The following is an 18,270-nucleotide window of genomic DNA, read 5'->3' as shown; positions in this document are numbered from 1 at the left end:
AGGGAGCGCTCACCCTGCGGGCTGTGTGGCTCTCTTACGCCCCAGCCTCCTGATGGCGACACTCTGCTGCACAAACAGGCGCCGTCCTTCGGGGGAGGCGTCAAACCGAGGTCCCGACCCTCCTTGGCCATTAGGAAACCCCAGGGCGTCTCTCAAAAAGAGACGCCAGGGTTGTCCCTCTGGTGTTAGTGCTCCCCTTTACCCATCAGTCGGGGTCTCCTCCTAATCCCCGTCTCACCTGTAACAATCAATGACGAGGCCCCCCTGTCCGTGAGATTTAGTACTCGCGCAAGAGACCGGGGGCAGAGCGCGAACGCGGTCCCCCGCCCCCCACAAAGTGCGCGCTCCGGACTAATGACTGAACGAGCCTGGTGAATACTCATCACGTGGCACAATGAGAGCGTGCAGTCAGCTGTCCAAGGCAGCAACCTCATTGCTCGTTCAAAAGAACACGTACTGAAAACTCATCACCACTATGTCGTAAATGAGCACCGCGATCGCTTGTTGTCATGCGTCCTTACTTGGGAAATGCAGAAGCAAAAACTGCCCTCTCTCAGCCACCGAAACGTGTGCGGCTCGCCTTGCACTCTCTGCGCCTCGCATATTTATGGAGCTGTCTGCTCTTCTTTCTGTTGAAGTACGCAAGTTACGGGGCGTACTGCACACTATGATGTGCTCAATGACAGCTTTCAAAATTTGAAAACTATGAGCTTCATTGCTCAAGTCGAACGAATGTGGTTGTTACGCAATTGATGATCAAACGCACATATTCTAACGATGCGTGAGAGTATGTTCTAAAGGTCCCTGGCTCGATCCCGGGTTTCGGCATTTTGTTTCATCGCGCCCTTTGTTTCTCTCTCCAGCGCCCTCTGCCTAAAGTGACGCGTCCCTTTCTCAGCCCGAAACGCAAGCGAGACACCAGCAACAGTCCCTACAGGTTTCCGTAGTGTAGCGGCTATCACGTTTGCCTAACACGCGAAAGGTCCCCGGTTCGAGACTGGGTGCAAACAGCTTCTTCTTGCACGCTCCTGCACTTCACAGAGGTCTTGAACCACCAGTCATTTGTTCCCAATGTATTTCCGGTGCCTTCATGCACTCTTGTACCAAACACATGTTTTTTCTGTACCTGGAGCCGATCATTTGCAATTGGGCTGTGCCGACAGACCAAGACGAGCTCTGTCGGCTCAAAAGCAGCGCAACACCTGCGAGAACAACAGAAAGATTAGCATCCAGCGGGGGCTTCTTAGTGAGCCCAAGATCTAATCAAGAATCGACTCCAGAAACAGGGCTTGGCGCATTGTTCCATACTCCGACCACTCTTGGTGTAAACAGGTCCCTCCTGGTCTCTGCATGAAATGCACTTTCCTGCGTTTGCTTTGGTGTAACTGGCTTCCCATGCATGGGCGAATGTGAAGAAGATCCTTAGTAAGTCATTGAAGAAACCCGAGAAGAGGTCGGAGTGGTCTCTGTCGTTCATCAACGATCCAGTCAGGCAGTACTCCTCTGTAAAGCGCCGTTCGTTCACATCAATTGGCTTTTTTTTGCCTTCATTCGTGCAAGTAGTAAAAGCAGACGCCCCTATTCTGCCGTGACCCGGATTCGAACCGGGGTTGTTGCGGCCACAACGCAAAGTACTGACCACTATACGATCACGGCGAGTTACCGATACACACGTGGCAGGGCGGAAAAGGCTGTGCTCTCTTCGTGTGACATAATTCGGGAAAGTCCTGACGTTGCATTTCAACTGAGCCCCAGTATACATCGACCCTTCGACACTCTGAGTGACAACTCTCTTGCGTGTTTTCTCATATTTATGTAGTTTGCTTGCATGATGCCCGGAACAGCAGGGTTGTGCACTCCCATATGGTCTAGCGGTTAGGATTCCTGGTTTTCACCCAGGCGGCCCGGGTTCGACTCCCGGTATGGGAACGTGTCAATTTTGCCTCCTGCTTTCCAAAAGATCAGCACTGTGTACGAAGGAGCCGCATTAAAACTACTCAACGTGCAAAACGTGCGAGAAGAGGGGGCGCTTGTTTCCAGCCGAAACTTCTCGCGTGTGAGACGAGCTGACCATCGCTGCAGGAGGTGGGAGGGTCACTCTGGTAGACAGGGCTGACCTTCAGCAATAGGATTTATACTCTCCAAGATGATATTTGCACTTTCTGGAGAGGCGATTTTCTCCACTTCAGTAGCCCGATTTCGTCGATTGCGTGGAGAGGGCTGTAGAATGTGGCGCCGTCTTTCCTGCTCCGTCCATGACAGGCATGCTGGTCTCTGGAGAGAGAGCATGGTCCATCAGCGCACCCCAATAAAGGCACTGGAAGCAGCTGAATCGCAGTGGCGAAGCTCAGCGCTCGGCCGCTGGGCACATCTGACCACAGTTTCCGTAGTGTAGTGGTTATCACGTTCGCCTCACACGCGAAAGATCCCTGGATCGAAACCGGGCGGAAACAGACCAGACTTCTTCTGTCGCCACGCACAAAAGGGGATTGGGGATTCGCCTAGTGCTGTGATCGAACAGACCCACTCACCTCTTAGTGTGGCGGGATCTGCACAGTGCATGTCGCAGCGCATCCTGCTTTCACTTCAATGCGCGTCCTGATGTACCCCGGTCTCCCGCGTGACAGGTGGGGACAGGTGACAGGTCCACGTGACAGGTCCTATACTAACGAGGAAGACATCACTCTCTCCGACCCCCGGCATCGTGTCCCGACCCACCGTGCTGGAAGCCGACTCGTGCTGTGATTCCTTTACGGAGCAGAAATGACATCCGAGGAGCCGAGAGATCATTTCAGCATTTCGCGTCTGAACGGAAAACACAAACGACCAACTCGGAATGACTTGCTTTGGACGCTTTTTTTAAAGCGTTCTTTGTGCACGACAACTGCGCCGCCTAGCAGATACAAATGGGTTGTACAACTTTGAAGTAGCAAATGGAAGAGGGCTAAGCCTCCTCTCTTTTAGCCCAGGTTCGATCTGTCTCCCAGAATCACCAGGGCGCACGCACACACACACACCCGTGCCGTTGAAGTACTCTGCTTCATTTCTAAGGGCAACTCAACATTCACTCCTACCCCGAGTGCAGAAAAGACAGCGTCTGCAGCAACAGCAGCTCAGGTCTCTGCACAGGAGCTAAGCTGCCCCCATCTCCTCTGCTCTGCGGCTCCTACGGAGTGGAGTCCTGCCTGGAGCTGTGTTTGCAGGCGGCGGCTCCCCGCACCCTGTCTGTGCGTCGTGTCCAAGAGCTCCTGGGAGGAAGAGAGAGCCCTCCGACTCGGGGGCTTTTCCACGGTCTGTGTGAGGAGGGGCGGGTGTGTCCAGCAGCTTATCGAGCGGAAGCCTGGGGCGGCGGAGAGCTGTGATCGTGCAGACCTTGAGGTGTCACCTCTTTGTCTGCTTTCCCGCCCTCCCTCCGCCCAAGCTCTGCTCCAAAGTAGCCCGGCAACCCCTCACACCTGCACGTGTCACAACCTAAGGTGTGGTCATGAGACACCCATGGGGTGTTGTTCTGTTCTTGCTAATTGTTTCCTGCCCGTCGCAGGCAGGAGTCCATGCGAGGAAGATGCGCTGGACAGAGCTCAGAGGGCGCACCTGGGTGGCTTTCCTTCTGAGTGACGTTCCTGCAACACTCTCACGCTACTCTTGGTGCACTCATGCCGCAACACAGGAAGGCTGGAGCAGGTGGCTGTGGGCTCTGTGCACCGCCGAAAATAGCTCAGCTGGGAGAGCGTTAGACTGAAGATCTAAAGATCCCGGGTTTCGGTGTTTTGTTTCATCGCGCCCTTTGTTCCTCTCTCCAGCGCCCCCTGCCTAAAGTGACGCGTCCCTTTCTCAGCCCGAAACGCAAGCGAGACACCAGCAGCAGTCCCTGCAGGTTTCCGTGGTGTAGCGGCTATCACGTTCGCCTAACACGCGAAAGGTCCCCGGTTCGAGACCGGGCGGAAACAGCCTCGTTTTGCACGCTCCTGTACTTCACAGAGGTATTGAGCGACCGGTCATTTGTTCCCAATGTATTTCCGGTGCCTTCATGCACTCTTGTACCAAACGCACGTTCCTTCTGTATGCGGAGCCGATCATTTGCAATTGGGCTGTGCCGACAGATCAGGACGAGCTCTGTCGGCTCAAAAGCAGCGCAGGACCTGCAAGAACAACAGAAAGATTAGCATCCAGCGGGGGCTTCTTAGTGAGCCCAAGATCTCATCAAGAATCGGCTCCAGCAACAGGGCTGGGCGCATTGTTCCATTCTCCGACCACTCTCGGTGTAAACAAGTACCTCCTGGTCTCTGCTTGAATTGCACTTTCCTGCGTTTGCTTTGGTGTAACTGGCTTCCCCTGCATGGGCGAATGTGAAGAAGATCCTTAGTAAGTCATTGAAGAAACCCGAGAAGAGGTCGGAGTGGTCTCTGTCGTTCATCAACGATCCAGTCAGGCAGTACTCCTCTGTAAAGCGCCGTTCGTTCACATCAATTGGCTTTTTTTTGCCTTCATTCGTGCAAGTAGTAAAAGCAGACGCCCCTATTCTGCCGTGACCCGGATTCGAACCGGGGTTGTTGCGGCCACAACGCAAAGTACTGACCACTATACGATCACGGCGAGTTACCGATACACACGTGGCAGGGCGGAAAAGGCTGTGCTCTCTTCGTGTGACATAATTCGGGAAAGTCCTGACGTTGCATTTCAACTGAGCCCCAGTATACATCGACCCTTCGACACTCTGAGTGACAACTCTCTTGCGTGTTTTCTCATATTTATGTAGTTTGCTTGCATGATGCCCGGAACAGCAGGGTTGTGCACTCCCATATGGTCTAGCGGTTAGGATTCCTGGTTTTCACCCAGGCGGCCCGGGTTCGACTCCCGGTATGGGAACGTGTCAATTTTGCCTCCTGCTTTCCAAAAGATCAGCACTGTGTACGAAGGAGCCGCATTAAAACTACTCAACGTGCAAAACGTGCGAAAAGAGGGGGCGCTTGTTTCCAGCCGAAACTTCTCGCGTGTGAGACGAGCTGACCATCGCTGCAGGAGGTGGGAGGGTCACTCTGGTAGACAGGGCTGACCTTCGGCAATAGGATTTATACTCTCCAAGATGATATTTGCACTTTCTGGAGAGGCGATTTTCTCCACTTCAGTAGCCCGATTTCGTCGATTGCGTGGAGAGGGCTGTAGAATGTGGCGCCGTCTTTCCTGCTCCATCCATGACAGGCGTGCTGGTCTCTGGAGAGAGAGCACGGTCCATCAGCGCACCCCAATAAAGGCACTGGAAGCAGCTGAATCGCATTGGCGAAGCTCAGCGCTGGGCCGCTGGGCACATCTGACCACAGTTTCCGTAGTGTAGTGGTTATCACGTTCGCCTCACACGCGAAAGATCCCCGGATCGAAACCGGGCGGAAACAGACCAGACTTCTTCTGTCGTCACGCACAAAAGGGGATTGGGGATTCGCCTAGTGCTGTGATCGAACAGACCCACTCACCTCTTAGTGTGGCGGGATCTGCACAGTGCATGTCGCAGCGCATCCTGCTTTCACTTCAATGCGCGTCCTGATGTACCCCGGTCTCCCGCGTGACAGGTGGGGACAGGTGACAGGTCCTGTACTAACGAGGAAGACATCGCTCTCCGACCCCCGGCATTGTATCCCGACCCACCGTGCTGGAAGCCGACTCGTGCTGTGATTCCTTTACGGAGCAGAAATGACAACCGAGGAGCCAAGAGATCATTTCAGCATTTCGCGTCTGAACGGAAAACACAAACGACCAACTCGGAATGACTTGCCTTTGACGCTTATATACCTCTTAGTGTGGCAGGATCTGCACAGTGCATGTCGCAGCGCTCCCTGCTTTCACTTCAATGTGCTTCCTGATGTCGAGTCGTGTGCCGTGCGGAGGCTCTGAAAGCGAGAGCAATGAAAAGGTGCACGACACTGTGAAATAAACATAAATAAACGCATATATAACGTCGAAAACACATCTAACACTAGGAGTATACAGCACTCTGCACAGTGTACGAAGTAAATTATTTTCGCAGTAATTAATTATATTTACTATATTTATTATACACGTGTAAATTAATTACTGCGAAAATAATTTACTTCGTACACTGTGCAGAATCCCGTATACTCCTAGTGTTAGATGTGTTTTCGACGTTATATATGCATTTATTAATGTCGTCGATTTTACGGTTGCAATTCGACGTTGATTATACGTCGAGGCGACGTATATATACGTATAGCCGTATTTTCGCCGTGAATATACGTATATTCGACGAATCAATGCCCACAGCTTGGCATACAAGGGTTTTGCGGAGGGGTCTTGCCACCTGCCTGAAAAAAAAACAGTAAAATGTTTGAGTGCCTATAGAGTTTCTATTTTTATTTTCTTGAGAAAAGTTGATACCATTTCCTGGAAACCCCGTCCCCCATCAGTGCGCGGTGCCCGGGGAAAAATCTGTAGGGGGGCGTCTGAAATTCTGAGCGGGGGTGATATTTCGGTTGAAACGGAGCTGTACGGTGCAGCTACCCAAATGAAATCTCGCAGCTATGCCATTAATTAGTGCTTTATGATAGAAGATATCGACTAGCAATCTGGTATTTGCGATGAAGTTCAGTTTCACATTTTTCGTCACTCTCACTGGAGAGTATTGCCTGGAGCGAAAAGTACCATAAGCGTTCATTTTTGCAGCTACATGGACGTTCTGAATCGTTAAGAAAAAATGTTGTAAAACCAACAGAAAGCACAGACTGCTATAACTAGTCCTAGTTATATAACGATTTTAAGTATAATGATAAACTACTGCAAGGAATCGGTCCACCTGAGCAAACAGGATCGTAATGTTGACACTCAATAACGACACTGATATGTGCAGTTCCTGGACGGATAGCCCTCCTGCCCATCAAACAGACTGAGTGACTGTTCGTGTCATTTAGTGTTGTCTGACCATTGACAAAGTACAACTATTTTTTTAGGGCGCAAATTAAGTTAGGTAAATCTTTTTGCCCAAAACTGAAGGGGCAACATTCCCCCCTCCCCCCGTGATGCCAGGCCTGTCCCCATCCTATTCCATAATGTCATTATATATAATACCATACAACAGTGACCGATCCTTACTAACTACATGCGTTAAAATTGCACATCAGCTCATAGCAGGGGGCACATAGCCGCGATGTATTATCAATGTTATATTTCAACCATAATATCGACAACATTAATAAACGCATACGTTGAGAAAATATCGAACCCAGCATATTTTCCGGTTATATACCACAATGCATTGCTAGTATTCGTTGGTCACAATTTTGGACACGTTTTTCAAACGTAGAAGTATATCCGCAAATATCTCAGCAATCCTCTTTTGACGAGTAAGTATGAACAATAATAATACTATCTGAATACATACAGATCTTTCTTAATATTATTTTGATTAAAATAGTACGTGAATAAGCAAAAAATGGCACATAAAATAGTGTGAATGGGGAAGATGACACAAAATCGTTTTGCCGTTTCTCTATTCTTATTCTATGTTGTACTTTCAAACTTTGGGTACTCTTTAATTAGGACAGACTTTATTGCTCAACTGCTATGATGCAAGCCAAATTTTATACATTTATTTCAGTTTTGAGCTTAGTAAACCGTTCACTTTTTAGATTATACTAAAGAAGATATTCATCATCATTTATTTGGGAAGTAATATTATATAATTTTCTCCTAGCTGCGGTGCTGAAGTCCCACCCTACATCAACAGAAAAAGAAATAAAGGAGCATGCAATGTGTTACTTGAAGAATGCATATGAAAGACAGGGGGCCAGGAGATCTGGACACTGAAAATAATAGGTTTTTGGTTCTAACTGTTAGGACAATTAGACAGGGTTTGCAAATAGTGGAAAAAAATCATCTTAACTTCCATTGTAATATTTTTTTTTCTTGGAAATATAGAAGTTGTACATTTTAAAATGTATATTTGAATCAAAATGTGGTTTTGAGTTAGTGTGTTAATGTAATTAGTTTTGTGTTTGTCATTACTATACTGTATATTGCCATGTTACCAGAATTTGTAGCTGAAGTTTAAGACTAGTTGTGTTTTTTATGATTATTGCCCATATGTTGATTGTTGATTGATTGTATACAATGTATAATTTGAAATACATATGTTTCAGGTGTGAATGTGTATTTTCAGAATACATTTCTAAATCTAATCATTGGCTTGGTTTACTTGTTTCTACACCTATAAAATCTATCTTTGATGTATAATAGACCTCTACCCATATACGTATAATAGACCTCTAACCATATACGTATAATAGACCTCTAACCATATACGTATAATAGACCTCTAACCATATACGTATAACAGACCTCTAACCATATACGTATAATAGACCTCTAAAGTTATACGTATAATAGACCTCTAACCATATACGTATAATAGACCTCTAAAGTTATGCGTATAATAGACCTCTAACCATATACGTATAATAGACCTCTAAAGTTATCCGTATAATAGACCTCTAACCATATATGTATAACAGACCTCTAACCATATACGTATAATAGACCTCTAAAGTTATACGTATAATAGACCTCTAACCATATACGTATAATAGACCTCTAAAGTTATACGTATATTAGACCTCTAACCATATACGTATAATAGTCCTCTAAAGTTATCCGTATAATAGACCTCTAAAGTTATCCGGAACTCCAACCATATATGTATAATAGTCCTCTAAATTTATCCGTATAATAGAACTCCAACCATTTATGTATAATGAACGTCTAAACATAGACGTATAATTGACGTATAACTTTAGACGTATATTAGAATTTCATTCTAGACGAATTGTAGACCACATTTAGACGTATAAGGTATGCGTTTAATAGACGTTTATTATACGTCTTTTGCCCACTGGGTGGGCTCCAGATGCACATGGAAGCAATCAAGTGTTTCATCCGAGCTGTTTCAAAGACTGCCCAAGAGCTTTCCTTTCACAGAGGCGCAACGATTAATGATGGGGGTGCACCCTTCAATGCGCCTTACGACTCTAGGGAGTGATTGAGACGAATCGTAGCGTGTGCTCATTTCTCTCTATTCCCCGTGTTGCAGTGGTAGGATGACGTAAATTACTGCTTCGACACGTAACGCCATTATAATCACGTGCAGGAGCTGAGGGTTTTAGTTTTGTTTCGTTTTCCATGGCGTTCGTAAGCGCGCAAATCAAAGGCAAGTCCTGCGTCTAACACGAACGTAAATGCTTTTGAAAGTGCAGTGTGGTGCAGCTTGTAAAATCCTTGTCCACATTTGTGGTTTGTTGATGTTTGTTCTGTCTGCCAAAGTTGCATTTTGACATCCGGACGGGGGGACTTTATCATTTGAACGTGAAGCCAGCCTTAAACCCTCTGAGGTGTGTCTGTCTGCCGGCACGTATCTTGTGAAAGGTATTTTTTTTTAACGGAGAGCAACTTTAAAAAGGTATCCGCAGCCACCTCGCAGTCCGTGTTTGATTATAGGAGGAATACGGCGGTGGGGGGCTCGCTTTTGTCGTGGTCGAGTGGTTAAGGCGATGGGCTCGAAATGCGTTGGGGACTCCCCGCGCAGGTTCGAAACCTGCCGACTCCGGCGTCTGCCGCATGTCGCCTTGTGCCTGCGCGGCAGAGGCGAAGTGCCGCTTCTCCTTTCCTGGTACTATAACAACGCGAAATCGCTTGGACCTGCTGCCATGGACATCAATTCTTCAGATAACCACACACTTTTCCTTCGCACCTCTGGTGCTCTGCTTATGCCTTTGAAAACCTAATGAATAAAGCTGAAAGAACCGACACGATATGTAGGTGCTGGTAAAGCACGCAGTAAAGAACTGTTAACAGCAAGGGTTTCAGTGGGTTAACTGAGGAGAAGGTGTGATCGCTAATTGTTGACTTTTTATTTGGTGTTAGAAACACTCTTACTGTGCATGACGTGCAACAAATGTAGCCACAGAAATTGCATCACGCTTTCATGTATGCTATTGCAAACACCAACGTTCCCTAGATAGAAAACCGAAATAGCCGTGGGTTTGCTTGCTGGTCTGAAGGATCTCTCTTCGAATCTCTATCATTTGTCAATGGAAGTAAAAGGCGCTGCAATCTGATACGTTCAGAATCAAACCCGCAGCTGTTGTTCGACTTTATTTCTTGACTAATTACAACTGAGTGTCGCATGAGCAGTTACATAAACTTGTCTGGTATATTTGAACACAAATGCCGTTCTTCAATTAAAACTAACAGTACATTGTCAGGGACATTCAGTTCTATACAAACAAGAGACAGACGAGAATATTTCTACCGTTCATGTGGACTACGTGTTGACTTACTGATCGGAATAATTGAAAGGTTCGGGCTCATAGCCGATGCAGTGCGTGCTAATTAGAACAGCAACGCTGAGCTCTCAGCACCGTACTGAGCCCAGGTGTTTTTCTAAAGCTGTCAGGTGCAGTTCATTTACATGAAGGAAATCTCTTACTGGGTACGATTACAATGCAGTAAGTAGCACAGACTACGTAGGGAGTTGCCCGATGCGTTTAAAAACGACCCGAGCCAGGCAGGCGTCAAACCTGCAATCTTCTGATCCGTAGTCAGACGTGTTATCCATTGCGCCACTGGCCCTGGTGTGACACTGCAGGACTGTAACCCAGTGAGATCAGCACTGCAACTAGTAAAATATTACCCCCGGTCCATTTTTTTCCAAAAGTGAGAAACACCTGTTTTCTACATTTTGTCTGTTTTAAAACCATATCTCTTTAAACCAAACCAAGACTTTGTCTTTTGCACTGATATTCTGATTCATTTCGATTTCAAAGAAAAAAAAAACATTATCTTCCAAAGCATCATAAAATTGTCGATTCTTCCAGACTCTACTTCTCTCTTGTAGTAGTACAGCAGACCTTTCCAGGTGAGCAGATCACAGAGTCCGAAATGAGCTTCCTCCATCAAGCAAAGTACCTGAACATGACTCTGTCATCATAAAAGCGCCCCTGTAATAAAGAAATTAAATCCGAAATCAAGAGGGCAGTTGCCTACTGAAGTTCAAGAAGTCATCAATTTTAACCTAGCAACACATTAAAGGCTGCATCTATACAAGTACGATTCTAGAAATGCTCACCAGATTACGTTTTAAGAAGGAACTGCGCCTCAGGTTCCGCCAAGATCTTAACTCGGATGGCAGGATTCAGAGTCTGGAGTGTGGACTGATGGCGCACGGAGGGTCCATATACTGTGGATCCCTCAGTTTTCTTCCGCGTGTTTAAACCGCCAGCGTGTGACTCCCCTGTCCCCGTGACCTCATTGCTCTGCTCTCGCCTCTGTGCAGCTGAGCCCGACTCATGGTAAAGTGGAAAAAAATATGCCCTCAACGTGGGATTTACTCTGGATCGAGGATAGATGTCACCTTTTTATCGTTGAACAGGATGTATGTGATGTGGCGACTAGGTTCAATTTTGTATCCTTTTAAAAGATTAAGGACTGGGGTGAGCGTGATTTACCACCCTTTCAGCTAAGAACCCGACATGAGCACCGTTTAGGCTGCATAGACTCGGTCGTCTAACATTGCTGACTTCTTTTTTTTTGCCAGCCGCTAGCGCTGATTAGCAATGTTTGTATTTCATGTTTTGCAAGTTGCATCCATTTTAAGAAAAACAAGTCGTGTTAAAGACAGGAAATGAATACTTGCATTTAATTAAGTCTAGCTGTAGGCGGTTGTCTGTAAGGACCAGTTCTGTTCGAGAAGACAGAACAAAGAAGGCACCACTGGGATTCGGACTCAGGATCTCCTGTTTAAGAGACAAGCGCTTTAGCCAACTAAGCCACGGCGCCCCGGGAGGGGTGTCCTTTTGCAGCCATTTGGACACACCACTCAGACACATCTGCATTCGGTGTGTGCTCCGCCTGCTCGCTGAGCAAGTTGCCACCTTTACATACAATAGCAACATCGACACCAAGAGAAAGGATGACAAATGGCTTTTATCTGGAACTTTTCATGTCCAAGGAGCTCAATGTGCTTTCTGTGTACAACAGGGCCACTGAACTCCACACTGGCCACTGAAGCACAGCAGTGGCTTGCTGGCTTGACATCTCCCAAGGAAAATGTTGAAATCGCATGTGGAACAGGAAAAGGACCCTCGAGTACGAGGGAAAAAAAAGAAAAAGATCATTTGGAGCGCGCCAACCCATGTCTGGACAGCCCAGTTTCATCGACGAGGTGGCCGAGTGGTTAAGGCGATGGACTGCTAATCCATTGTGCTCTGCACGCATGGGTTCAAATCCCATCCTCGTCGCTCTCTACGTTTGACGTTGGCCCTCCTTTTGTTTGCTCCAGTACTAGAGCCTTACATTTTCTAGCGGTGGCTGAACATGGTATAGTAGGCTAACGTTGGTATCGACCAATGGCAGTAACAGTATTTACGTGCCGCTGCTGCCAAGTGGCTCTGGGTTGAGACCGCGTTTTCACTTACTTGCAGCACAAACGGAGAAAGCGATTTTTGACAGTCTCTCGTGAGACTGCGCTAGGTGTTTAGGGATATACTGAGGGATCCACAGTATGTGGACCCTCCGTGCGCCATCAGTCCGCACTCCGGACTGAGAAGAAGACAGGCTGAAGAGTGACCCCAACAACTTTCACTCTCTCTGAGACAAAGCAATAGTCAATTCTGGAGCTGCTATTCCTCCCTGACCATGTATATCCTGCTGTTGTGGGATATATACATCTATATGTGTCTGAGAGTTTAAAGTCTTGAACTAAGTTTTGCAGGGCCAGTGAGCTGGAATCCAATTTTATCGGAGAGCTAGACTGCCTGTCTGTGTGCTCTAAGATACAATTAAAATCCCCTCCCACTATCACTTCTGTGCTACATAACAATAGGGGGGAGAGTGCCTTGAGTAGCTCCACCCTTCCTCCCACGTCAGTAGGACAATACACATTGATTAGCCGCAGGTTAACGGTCCCCCATTCCACATCCACACACAGCAACCTGCCATCTATGACCCTCTGAATACTTTTCAATTTGAAAGCCCATCCTTTGAAAAGAATGGCCACGCCAGAGGCTCTGTTGTTATTGTCCCCTGACCAAACAGAAGGCCCTTTATCCCACCTATCTTCAAAGCTTTTATACCTTTCTTGATAGGCTATAGCACACTTCTGCAACATCAACACATCTCTCTCTCTCTGCTGGAGGTAATCAAAGACAGACTGGCATTTAACTCTGTCATTGATACCTCTGGTGTTAAGAGAAATTATGTTTAGAGCCATATTACATAAGAAAGTGGAACCAGTCTTTACAAAACACATTTCTCTTCGGTCTCACCTGTTACCTTCTTCTTTTTCTTTTTCTTCTTACCAATTTCCTGCCAGCCATCCTCTGAATGAGCCTTCATCAGGGTGGCAGCAGTAAAAGCATTCACGGAGTCCATTTCAAGGAAGGGGGTAGAGGGAGGGGTGGAGGGGTTCCAGCTGTCCCCATCGCCATGCTCTCCTTCCTCCTCGCTCGGGGAGAAAACAGAGTCATTTTTCCTTTTCCTCAAGTCCAGCTCCTGGGAGCACTGAGGGGAAAGGGGTGCAGCCGATGCACCAGTCTCCTCTTCCCCCTCACCCACCAGCTGCTGCAGATCCTCCGTGATGGACTGGATGGAGGAGAGGAGGGCATCTGTAGCACTTGCAGAGTCTGAGAAAAGCAGCTCCGCTGAATCCTGGGTATCCTCGCTGGACCCGCTCCACCGGGGGGCCCCACACTGGCCCTCGTTCTGAGGAGCAGGAATGGGGGAGGGGTCCTCGCTGTTCTCGGGGGTTTTCAAACCCTCGTGCTTGTCTGGTGCAGTCTGCGGTTGTGGGGGCGTAGTGGATTTCTCTTCCACCGGGCCCAGAGCCACAGCAGGACTGATCCTGGCTGGAGGCTGAGACTCTTTGTCCAACAAGGGTTCTTTGTTTGACTTGTTGTTTGCTTTGGCTTTTCGGGCCGGTTTGGCTGAAACAAGCACTGCCTCATCTTTTCTCATTTTGAGTTAATTGGCGTAGGCGTGAGGGCAGTTCTTAAAAACGTGTCCTTCCGAGCCACATAAATTGCACTTTGGCAGCATTGAACAGTCAGAGGCTAAATGTCCCTGTTTGCCACAGGTCTTGCAGCATTTCACAGTGCAGGACGATGCCAGGTGTCCCACAGCACCACAGCGCCGACACACCTTTGGTTGTCCCACATAAAAAACATAGCCATTGCAGGCGCCCAGCCGGATTGTAGAGGGCAGGTGCCTTAAGCCTCCATTTACATTGTCCGGTAGCAAGCAAACCTCGAATTTCCTTGCTCCTGTTTTTATACCGTCAACATCTCTAACCTCAGTTCCATGGTGGATGGTGCAGTACTGCTTAAGCCAGGTGTGAATGTCCTCCGTCTTTGCCAGTTCCGAGAACATAACAACATGCACCGTTTTCCTCTCTATCCGTGTCAGAGGCTGCAAGATGATCTTCTCAAGGGCAGGAACTTTCCCTCTTTTTGCCTCAAACACATCCACAAATTGTTCAAACAGAGAATAGGTAGCAAAAACAACCTCAAATGCTTTCTGACCTGGGAGAGCGAAGATGAAATCCAAGTGCCGAGGTTCAAAGCCAAGTTCCTTCTGTAACACTTTTCTGCTGAACTGCATACGATCCATGAAGAGGTCACCCAAAAGCTCAAAACATACAGCATTCTTGCGGGATCCAAAGGTTGCCATCTCAAACTGCAAAACAAACACTGCTTCCACAAAACAAGAAAACAATCCAACTACTCCAACTACAGGCTGATCAAGGTATCTCCCCTGCCAGGTAAGCCGAGAGCCGCAGGCGATGAGCCCGGAGCTGAACGGGCCCCACTGGCTCGTTTGTAAGGCCAGGTGCATTACCAACCACGACCGGCAGGGCAGAGGCCTTGAAGGCGGCCTGGGCTCCTGCAGCTGTCCAGCCACGCACTCTGGTTTCTCTTCATCTCGTACAAATCTTTTGCCTTTTACTAAAGATTTCCATGGAGAGGAGCATGAATGAGTTCCATACAATTTTTGTGCTTCCCTGCCTCCGGGTGGGGCGCAGCTGGGCTGGTCAAAGAGAGAAAACAAAACCGCTCACAATCGCTCTTATTACGGCGACTGTGGCCGTTTGCTCTGCGAGTCCTCGGTCTCCACCTGTCTGATTGGCGCTCTTTTCTTTGGGAGGCGGGAAGTGTCCGGCCGCAAATATGAAGCGTTACAGCAACGACATGCCATGAGACGATTGACAACGATTTCCATAGGATCCCCGCGGTTGCCTGGCAACCGTCAGCTTTGCGCAGTGGCAGTATCGTAGCCTGTGAGGTATAGCCGAGGCGCGATTATTGCTAGTTGAAAACTTTTCCCAATACCCCGCTTCCGCCGGTTTGCAATACAATCGGCGAAAACAATTTTCGACAGTCTCGTCAGAGACTGAGCAAGGTGTTTAAAGACAGATTTTGTCATGGTAACATCATGGTAGAAAGAAACAAGCTTCTTACGTCTCAACAGAAACGCTCTTTAGCTCTTTCAGAGTTATGCAGAGAACAGCGTCTGTCGAGATCACTTTTGAGTCAGCGCGAAACGCCGTGTGCTGTCAGTTTGATTTCATATTGCTCGTAGAGCGCCCGGCTTTTGTCTGTCAAACGTTAGGTTGCGCTTCTTCATGCTGCATCGTCGGCATGAGTGGAGCTTTTTAATTGTCTGTACTTGTCTTACTGCGCCCCATAAGAAATCGTTTGTCCCCGTTCAAAAGAGATTGTGCGATGTCCTGCAGCGTTCGCAAAGCAAACCTTTGACAGTTTGAAAAGAGGAATTTATTCTGCTTCCTGTGCGTGCAGTAGTTACAAAGTTGAACGTCTTTACACGATCTGCTGCAGTTTTCAGTGGGCGGGCTTTGTCAGATGGCTTGGAAAAACGCACTGTGTTTCGGCTCGGGAAACATCATGAGCAGTGTCCTGCATGTTTTCTGTGTATAGCTGTCTTTTAACGCACACAGAATTCATTCGAAATCATTGATTTCTCCAATTAACAATGGAACCTCCCTTTTTGAACCTGCGAGAAGCATTCTTTCAATGTAACAGATTTACTCCGAGGAAAGGCAGCATGACATTGAGAGTAGCTCAAGCTTTCAGCACCCGTATCGGGCTGCGTGTATGCAGACACCGCTCAGAATCCCCTGTAAGATTCTCCCTCACTTCCGTTGTGCAGTGCTTTACCTCTTTCAAAAGGCTTCACTTTCCTAGTCACATTCCAAGGCTCATCGAACCCGGGCTGTTTCCTCCAGCGGTATAGTATTGCAGTGAGACAGCACGATGCCTGCAAGACTATGTCACGCTAAACGCCACAAATTGTGTTTGTCCGTTCGTGTCAGTCGTCCTGCAGCCACGGGAAGTGGGACACAAACATGCTGCAATGCTTTCAGGACGTTAGGATTTGTTTATGCAACATCCGAGAAGAGTACTTGTGGCTTGAATGTGAACTGTACGTGCCCGCCCCCTTTCCTCTGTAGTGCATGAGTTCCTCCCGGCATGCCCTTCGTCATTGTTCTGTCATCTTGTATTTAAAGGGTTGTATTTCTGCTGCTGAAAATAAGCAACGGTTTTCTCACAACGCCCTTTGTTCCCGACGGAGCCCTTGTCTGTCATGAAATTCTTCAAAACCTCAAGCTAGAAGAAGAAGAAGACGACAAATATGAAGCGTTACTGCAACGACATGCCATGAGACGATCGATAACGATTTCCATAGGATCCCCGCGGTTGTCTGGCAACCGTCAGCTTTGCGCAGTGGCAGTATCGTAGCCTGTGAGGTTTAGCCGAGGCGCAATTATTGCTAGTTGAAAACTTTTCCCAATACCCCGCTTCCGCCGGTTTGCAATACAATCGTCGAAAGCAATTTTTGACAGTCTCGTCAGTGCGTGACATAGTCTTGCAGGCATCGTGCTGTCTAACTGCAATACTATACCGCTGGAGGAAACAGCCCGGGTTCAATGAGCCTTGGAATGTGACTAGGAAAGTGAAGCCTTTTGAAAGAGGTAATGTCGACGCTTTTTTAACAGAGTACCAAAAAAGCGTCTTTTTTGAAGACCTGGGCACTGAGCATTGTTGGTTCAGTGGTAGAATTCTCGCTTCTCACGCGGGAGGCTCTGGTTCGATTCCCAGCCAAAGCAGTGGCTTTTGCAGCGAGCGGCTCCATCACTTGCATCCCCTTGCAACTCGCAACTGAAAACCCACTGAAGCTAAGCAGGTGAGCCAGGTCAGTACCCGGATGAGGGTGAGCTACAGGGAAAAACAAAGTTTCCAGCTGGAAGCGGTGTTAATGGTGCCGGCGGGGGGGCGCTCACCCTGAGGTCTGTGCGGGTCCCAATGCCCCAGCATAGTGACGGAGACGCTGTGTTGTAAAAGGGCGCTGTCTCTTGGATGAGATGTAAAACTGAGGTCACAGCGCTCTGTGGTCATTAAAAATGACCACCAAAACCTTTGACAAAAGCTCTTGGTAATTGATGGTCTTCAATAATGCTTCTCCTTTAGGTACATTTTAAATCAGCTGAAAAATGCTGTGAAATGGGGGGTCACTTCACGCCAGTGTAGGATTTGGGTTACAAGAACTATAAAACTGCACGAGAAAGCCCGTACACTGAATTACACGGCTTTCAATTCAAAGGAGGGCAAAAGAAATTCCCTGAGTTCGATTTTTTGCAGCACAGAGAGGATTGCTGTCGTGAGGCTGGTTAGCTCAGTTGGTTAGAGCTAATAACACCAAGGTTGTGGGTTCGAGTCCCGTACGGGCCAGGTCCTTTTCTCCTCTCTTACAAAAGCTGTTAGGTTCCTTTCCGTGGTGAGATGGGTTGTCATGCAACGCTGCTACATAGTGCCGACAGACAATTAAATGACAAAAATGAAGAGAGTTAAAGCAGCTGGAAAGATTTTCTTACAACTTTTGAGCTGACACAGTTTTGGAAAATGTTTTCTTCACGCTGCACTGTACCACATAGGCAGCCAAGAGTCTCCAAAACAAAACAGAATTGACAGTCATATAATGTCCATTAACCCCGGTTTTAAACACAGCATCATGTCTGCCATCATAAGAATATGAGTCCAATATTTTAGAATATAGTCAGAATGTCTTCTAACCTTACCTGTGGTGTCTTTAATCCCTATTGCTCAATGCATGATGTACGTACTGCATACATGTGTCTTGAGAATGAGGAATGGGCCCCTGAGACATTTACCTGTTTCACAAATGATCGTATTTTACTAGAGA

General features: G+C 47.6%; 11 non-coding genes across 11 annotated transcripts; 9 read left to right on the top strand and 2 right to left on the bottom strand.

The window, feature by feature from the left end:
* Positions 1 to 1,584: 1,584 nt before the first annotated feature.
* trnah-gug (transfer RNA histidin (anticodon GUG)) lies at positions 1,585 to 1,656 on the bottom strand. Its single transcript has one exon. It is a non-coding gene; the product is annotated as a tRNA-His (tRNA).
* Positions 1,657 to 1,857: 201 nt separating this feature from the next.
* trnae-uuc (transfer RNA glutamic acid (anticodon UUC)) lies at positions 1,858 to 1,929 on the top strand. Its single transcript has one exon. It is a non-coding gene; the product is annotated as a tRNA-Glu (tRNA).
* Positions 1,930 to 2,380: 451 nt separating this feature from the next.
* On the top strand, positions 2,381 to 2,453 carry trnav-cac (transfer RNA valine (anticodon CAC)). Its single transcript has one exon. It is a non-coding gene; the product is annotated as a tRNA-Val (tRNA).
* Positions 2,454 to 3,874: 1,421 nt separating this feature from the next.
* trnav-aac (transfer RNA valine (anticodon AAC)) lies at positions 3,875 to 3,947 on the top strand. The gene has a single exon. It is a non-coding gene; the product is annotated as a tRNA-Val (tRNA).
* Positions 3,948 to 4,521: 574 nt separating this feature from the next.
* Positions 4,522 to 4,593, bottom strand: trnah-gug (transfer RNA histidin (anticodon GUG)). Its single transcript has one exon. It is a non-coding gene; the product is annotated as a tRNA-His (tRNA).
* Positions 4,594 to 4,794: 201 nt separating this feature from the next.
* On the top strand, positions 4,795 to 4,866 carry trnae-uuc (transfer RNA glutamic acid (anticodon UUC)). The gene has a single exon. It is a non-coding gene; the product is annotated as a tRNA-Glu (tRNA).
* A 451-nt stretch (positions 4,867 to 5,317) lies between these two features.
* Positions 5,318 to 5,390, top strand: trnav-cac (transfer RNA valine (anticodon CAC)). The gene has a single exon. It is a non-coding gene; the product is annotated as a tRNA-Val (tRNA).
* A 6,824-nt stretch (positions 5,391 to 12,214) lies between these two features.
* Positions 12,215 to 12,296, top strand: trnas-gcu (transfer RNA serine (anticodon GCU)). The gene has a single exon. It is a non-coding gene; the product is annotated as a tRNA-Ser (tRNA).
* Positions 12,297 to 14,952: 2,656 nt separating this feature from the next.
* On the top strand, positions 14,953 to 15,069 carry LOC138236096 (U5 spliceosomal RNA). The gene has a single exon (XR_011188495.1). It is a non-coding gene; the product is annotated as a U5 spliceosomal RNA (small nuclear RNA).
* A 230-nt stretch (positions 15,070 to 15,299) lies between these two features.
* On the top strand, positions 15,300 to 15,441 carry LOC138236037 (U4 spliceosomal RNA). The gene has a single exon (XR_011188438.1). It is a non-coding gene; the product is annotated as a U4 spliceosomal RNA (small nuclear RNA).
* A 1,341-nt stretch (positions 15,442 to 16,782) lies between these two features.
* Positions 16,783 to 16,924, top strand: LOC138236044 (U4 spliceosomal RNA). The gene has a single exon (XR_011188445.1). It is a non-coding gene; the product is annotated as a U4 spliceosomal RNA (small nuclear RNA).
* Positions 16,925 to 18,270: the final 1,346 nt, after the last annotated feature.

This window comes from Lepisosteus oculatus, unplaced genomic scaffold, assembly GCF_040954835.1.
Source record: "Lepisosteus oculatus isolate fLepOcu1 unplaced genomic scaffold, fLepOcu1.hap2 HAP2_SCAFFOLD_87, whole genome shotgun sequence".
NCBI lineage: Eukaryota > Metazoa > Chordata > Actinopteri > Semionotiformes > Lepisosteidae > Lepisosteus > Lepisosteus oculatus.
The sequence above is the reverse complement of the archived record's forward strand: the minus strand, read 5'-3'. Positions and strand labels throughout refer to the sequence as shown.